Source organism: Bombina bombina, chromosome 4 (genome assembly GCF_027579735.1).
Source record: "Bombina bombina isolate aBomBom1 chromosome 4, aBomBom1.pri, whole genome shotgun sequence".
Lineage (NCBI taxonomy): Eukaryota > Metazoa > Chordata > Amphibia > Anura > Bombinatoridae > Bombina > Bombina bombina.
This window is the reverse complement of record NC_069502.1, coordinates 630,219,185-630,226,064: the sequence shown is the minus strand read 5'-3', so window position 1 is coordinate 630,226,064 and position 6,880 is coordinate 630,219,185.

Here is a 6,880-nt window from a genome sequence, read left to right as displayed (position 1 = left end):
TTTATGCCCTTTATGGATTAAAACCAGACTCTGCATCAACTATGTAATTTTCCATGGGAGTTTTGCCATGGATCCCCCTCCGGCATGCCACAGTCCAGGTGTTAGTCCCCTTGAAACAACTTTTCCATCACTATTGTGGCCAGAAAGAGTCCCTGTGGGTTTTAAAATTCGCCTGCCTATTGAAGTCTATGGCGGTTCGCCCGGTTCGCCGGTTCACGAACAGTTGTGGAAGTTCGCGTTCGCCGTTCGCGAACCCAAATTTTTATGAGATTTTAAATTCTATAGGATATGAGGATATTTATTGATGTTTGCTAAATGCAGAATTTCTTATATCAATTATAAACTTATTCATAAATATATATTAGATTACCATGAGCACTGTAACCCCAAATATCCCTTAAAGTAGCATGGTAGTCTAAATTAAATGCTTATGATCCAAATGAGTAACTTGCAAGTTATTTTCAATGCTCACCTTTCATAGCGCTTCTATTACAGGTTTGCAAAAAAACAGCTTGTGCGGGCAATATGGTTGCGTTGAGCTCCATACCTCACCCAAATACAAGCAGTGTTTTGACGTGCTCGTGCACGATTTCCCAATAGACATCAATGGGGAGAGCTGGCTAAAAAAAAAGCCTAACACCTGCAATCGCGGAGCGTAAAGCTCCGTAACGCAGCCCCATTGATGTCTATGGAAAAAAAAATGTATGTTTAAACCTAACATAAAAGTCTAAACACCCCTAATCTGCCGTCCCCAACATCGGCGACACCTACATTACACTTATTAACCCCTAATCTGCTGCCCCTAATGTCGCCGCCACCTACCTACACTTTTTAACCGCTAATCTGCCACCCCCAACATTTCCGCCACCTAAATAAATGTATTAACCCCTAATCTGCAGCCTCCAATGTCGCTACCACCACTTTATTAAATTTATTAACCCCTAAACCTCTGGCCTCCCACATCACTAACACTAAATAAAAATATAATAACCCCTACTAGCTGTTGCAATCAGTCAATCGGATTGAGCTTTTATCCTATTGGATGATTGAATCAGCCAATAGGATTGAGCTCACATTCTATTGGCTGATTGGAATAGTCAATAGAATGCAAGCTCAGTCCTATTGGCTAATCCAATCAGCCAATAGGATGAAAGCTCAATCCTATTGGCTGATTGCAACAGCCAATAGGATTTTTCCCCCTTTAATTCCTATTGGCTGATAGAATTCTATCAGCCAATCCGAATGTAAGGGAAGCCATCTTGGATGACATCATTTAAAGAGAAACTTCATTCTTCAGCAGCCATTGGAAGAAGAGGATGCTCCGCGCCGGATGTCTTGAAGATGGATCCGCTTCGCGCCAGATGGATGAAGATAGAAGATGCTGTCTGGATGAAGACTTCTGCCCGCTTGGATGAAAACTTCTGATGGCTTCGATGAGGACTTCTGCCGCCTGGATGAGGATGGATGTCCTGTCTTCAAAAACTGTAAGTGGATCGTTGGGGTTAGCGTTAGGTTTTTTTAAGGGTTTATTGGATGGGCTTTATTTTTAGCTTAGGGTTTTGGACAATGTAAAAGAGCTAAATGCCCTTTTAAGGGCAATGCCCATCCAAATTCCCTTTTTTAGGGCAATGGGGAGCCTAGGTTCATTTAGATAGGGTTTTATTTGGGAGGTTTGGTTGTGTAGTTGGTGGATTTTACTGTTGGGGGGGTGTTTGTATTTTTTTACAGGTGAAAGAGCTGATTTCAGGGGGGGCGTGTCCGGGCTAGGTTCTAAGATGGCAGCTAAACTGGGAGCTCTGTAAAGCAGATTCACAATTTGCCCGTAACCTAGATATTGTGCAGCCATCCAGTCTGATATTGTGCTCTGTAATGAAGCAGTTGATGTGCTGATTCAGTACATATTTATATATTGAAGACTCCGGGAATTCCCAGATCAGACCGCTGAGACCTTTTGGCGGCTTCCCACGAGAGAGATCTCAGCACCCCCCACCCGGGAAAGCCCTATTTGAGGAATATGAGCAATAGATGTATAAAAGGTTTGACCGGCTTCTGGTAATTGCTGTGGCTCAGAGTACTGAGGAAGAGAATACTAGGCCCACTATGGCGGGGGAGATAGGTCCCAGCTTTATCTTGCATCACAATCCCACGCAGTTAAAAAAGCGTTGCAATACCACAGGGACTAATCATTCACATCTCCTCAAGCCCACACTATGGGAGTGAAATATAGAGAAATAAAAAAGAAGCGTGCATAACCTGGAGTACGTAGCTCCCTGTATTAAGGATAAACTCCCCCCCCCCACTACACCTAAGTATCAAGTAAGTACTGGGCCTCCCACAGCCAATGCCCGAGCTACCGTGATAGATCCTAATATAACCATACTACAGGCCGGTTAATCTCAGATAGAGCAACTGAAAATTAGCACCGTGCAGGGGAATAAAATAGGAGCTGTCTGTCAACCAGTCCTCATGCAGGACTGTAGTTTTCTCACACTCAACAGGGTCATATGGGGAGAACAGCTGGCTCCCTCGTGTGCAGCCCTACCTTACCTTTGACTCCGGGGATGACTTATCTGGTACAGCTTATCTATCACTATTTGGTCTGTAAAACCTGGCGAGTAGGAGTGGGTTAGCTTGAGGACTGTACTCTGGGACCTAAGATACCCATCAACCCGGTCCTTTTAGACATACATATCTTAACTCAGCTATGGCTGCCTTTGTGGAAAATCTTCATTGACTCACGCAAGAGAACTATTTTATATTTATAGTTTTATTCTTCTGTATACGTATATAGGTCTAAGGACAAATGGCCCCATATACATCTGATGAGTGATTCTAGCAAGACCAAGTAATAAGCTTTAACAATATATTGTAGGGGATGTCTGGGCCTCTTAATTGCATATAGTGCTAGCTATTAATACTACATTGCTGCATTTTTGTCTCATGCCTGTTACATGCATTCAGTTCAACTTGTTTACATGTGGCTATACATTGCAATATTCCTGATTTGCTTTTGAGACTGGCACCCTAGAAACAGTTAGATACATTACTTCAATGGCTGTAGGTATGATGTGTGCTGCAAGGGCAAAGGAGGCTAATTAGGTTGGAACTCTTTTGGTGTACACATACTTGAGCATATAGTTAACAGGACAGTATGACTGGCATGTTCCTTGGGTAATCAAGACCACTTTATATTATAACCTATACTTGTACAGCCGTGTATTGAGAGTTGTGGCTTCTTGCATAAGTTGTGGCTCAAAACTGACCTGCCCAGAAGTTTTGTAAGCTTATGAATATTTTCTTACTAGGCGACAACAAAGGTATATCTGTAAGATTATAAGTGGCTAACATGCCAACCGTTAGGCTGCCTTCCATGTTGTATGCATTAATTACTTTATGCACTAATTTACTTCTATCAGGAAAGAGTTATCCCCTTTGTTATTACTGAGCCCTTATATAATACACTAGTATGCCATATCTGAAGAAGTTTCCAGCATTACTGCTCTATCCCACTCACTCAAATGTTCTTAGAGATTAAGAATATAAGCATCCATAGTCCCAGTGCGGTAAAGATTAAGTAATTTATTCCCTGTATTATCCCTCCATTCATTTTTTGACAGAGTTACGTAGCCTCTGCCCTGTTCAAAGAGTCTTATCTGCTCTTTGGGCCCTAACACGGAAAATATAGCTGTGTTAACATATATACTCTTTGCTACATATAGTTTGTCAGTTGTTTTTTTCTTATTTTGCTTAACCTTTAACCTGAAGAATGTTTAAGATGTGATTGTTTACCAGTTTTCTTTATGTGACTTAAACTGAAACTGATATTTTGTGTGCCCTCATCTGACCAACTTGTGGTTTGGGTAGACATTGACGGCACGACAAAATTTCATGTATTAAAAACAAAATGAGGTACCGAAAGAATGTAGATGTTTAAGAATGTCATCTGTCTCACCATCCTAATGTGGTATTGACCTGTGTTAACATATTTTTCACTTTTGAGATACCTTCTCTATTCTTGTTTAGAATGTATGTATTGAATTGTTATTAATACCTCAATAAAAAGAAAATTTATAAAAAAAAGAACTTATTTCTTTGGAGCAATGCCCCACAAAAGGCCCTTTTAAGGGCCATTGGAAGTTTAGTGTAGGCTAGGGTTTTTTTTTATTTTGGGTGGCTTTTTATTTTGATAGGGCTATTAGATTAGGAGTAATTTGTTTTTATTTTTGATCATTTCTTTTTTTATTTTGTGTAATTTAGTGTTTATTTTTTTGTAATCTAGATAAATGTATTTTACTAATTTAATTGATTTAATTTTATTGTAATGTTAAGTTTTAGTGTAAGGCAGTTTAAGTTTTATTTTACAGGTACATTTGTATTTAACTAGGTAGTTAGTAAATAGTTAATAACTATTTACTAACTAGTCTACCTAGTTAAAATAAATAAAAACTTACCTGTGAAATAAAAATAAAACCTTATAGCTACAATGTAACTATTAGTTATATTGTAGCTAGCTTAGGGTTTATTTTACAGGTAAGTATTTAGTTTTAAATAGGAATTATTTAGTTATTAATAGTAAGTTTTATTTAGAATTATTTTAATTATATTAAAGTTAGGGGGTGTTAGGGTTAGGGGTTAATAGGTTTATTATAGCGGCGGAGTGGGCGGATGGCAGATTAGGGTTTAATTATATTTAAATAGTGTTTCTGATGCGGGAGGGCAGCGATTTAGGGGTTAATACATTTATTATAGGAGTTAATATATTTTTTAAGTGGCGGCGATGTCCGGAGCGGCAGATTAGGTGTTAATAATTTTATTTTAGTGTTTGTGATGCGGGAGGGCCTCGGTTTAGGGGTTAATAGGTAGTTTATGGGTGTTAGTGTACTTTTTAACACTTTAGTTACGAGTTTTATGCTACAGATTTGTAACGTAAAACTCATAACTACTGACTTTAGATGACGGTACGGATCTTGTCGGTATAGGCTGTACCACTCACTTTTTGGCCTGCCCCGCAAAACTCATAATACTGTCGCTATGGAAGTCCCATTGAAAAAGGACTTTTTTAAAAGTGCAGTACTGACGTTGCGTGACGGCCAAAAAAGTGTGCGGTACAGCAATTCTGACAAGATTTGTAATAGCAGCGGTATGGAAAAAGCATCATTATGGGCCATAACAATGCTTTTTCGCTCATAACGCAAAACTCTTAATCTAGCTGACAATTAACTATGTAAAAGTCATAGATTATATGACTGTTCAGCTCAGTAATGTTTAACCATTCTTCTATAATTCTGATGGTTGATTCATAAGTGACAGTTTCATATGAAATCTGGTACATAACAAAATTAAAACCCTTGCACTGTAAGGTAAGAACCATGATGGGCAGACAATATTATAGAAAAGGATAGATGTGTGGATTTGTAGGGGGCGCCTAAGGCAACCTGGTTATTAAAAAATTATATGATTGGTCGATATAGAATTATATGATTAATCGATAATAAAACAAGTTAAGTGTCAAGTGTTAGTTAAAATAACTCAATTATGTGGTGCACAGTGTATTTACATATATATATATATATATATATATATATATATATATATATATATATATATAATAATTCATTAAAAAAGTATACTTATGAAAAAATAACTCAATTGAGTGGTGTACAATGTCTTTGCATATGTGTTTAAAATACCTCCTACTTGTGATATATTTATATTAAGGAAAAATATACTAGTGATAAAACTATCTATGAATGTGATACTTGATTGTACAAACTATTTCTATATCTGTCGATGTGATAGTGTTATGTGCATAAGTGAAATATTGTCTAAAACCATAAAACTTTAATCAATTGCTCTGAGGCCGCGGACAGAAATAAACCTGATTGAATAAGATCAGGTTGATTGACACCCCCTGCTAGTGGTTGATTGACTGCAAATCTGCAGGGGGCGGCATTGCACCAGAAGTTCATAAGGACTGCTTGTGCAATGATAAATGCCAACAGCGTATGCTGTCAACATTTATCGATGTGCGGCGGACATGATACGCTACTTCATATCATGTCCTCTTGCACATTGTTAAATATGCCCCATAGAGTTCTTAGACATAAGATTCAAGACAAAGCCAAACAATATGTGAAGTCCTTCAATTTTAAGATCTTTAGTTTTGGCTGCACTCCTCCTCCCAACAAGATTCTGGTAATTACGAAATAGCAAACTAATGGAGAGGTGCCTCATGTGCTTATCAATGTATCCAAAGTTTGGCACAAATGTAACAATAAATGGTTACTCACATTTATTCAAAGCACCATAATGTGCTGGTAAGCAGACTGATAGATTAGGGTGTATTAGCTCACCCCCTCCTGGTACCAGGAACAGACCACAGCGTGTAGAGCTGGTGAAGATGTATGGAAGCTGAATCCCAAAACATGTTTGTTCCAAACAGGATCAAAAAATGAGCTGTATAAAAGATTGGCTTTGCAAACTACTTTCTGTTATAAAAAGTATTTATTTAAAACACAATAAAAACAATAGCAGCAGGCATAAGAGAATAGTAGATAAACCTCTAAATAAATGCAACACGTTTCTTGGCTCTTATACTTGGCTGTTACATTAGACATATCAAAGAAAAGTGAAATAAATGGTAGTTAGTTGCAATATTAGAAGTTTTTATTTAGACAGTTAAGGTGATTTGGTCAACTAATCCATTATCAAAGGAATTAAATAATTTATTTACAAATTAAATCAACTTTTTATTTTTGTTTTAAATGTAGTTTTAGATGTAATATTTAATGCTCCTCCAGGCATAGGTCTAGTTGGAGTTATGTGCTTGATTATATTTGCATATGAAGTATATGTTCAAATATATTTAAGAACATAACTT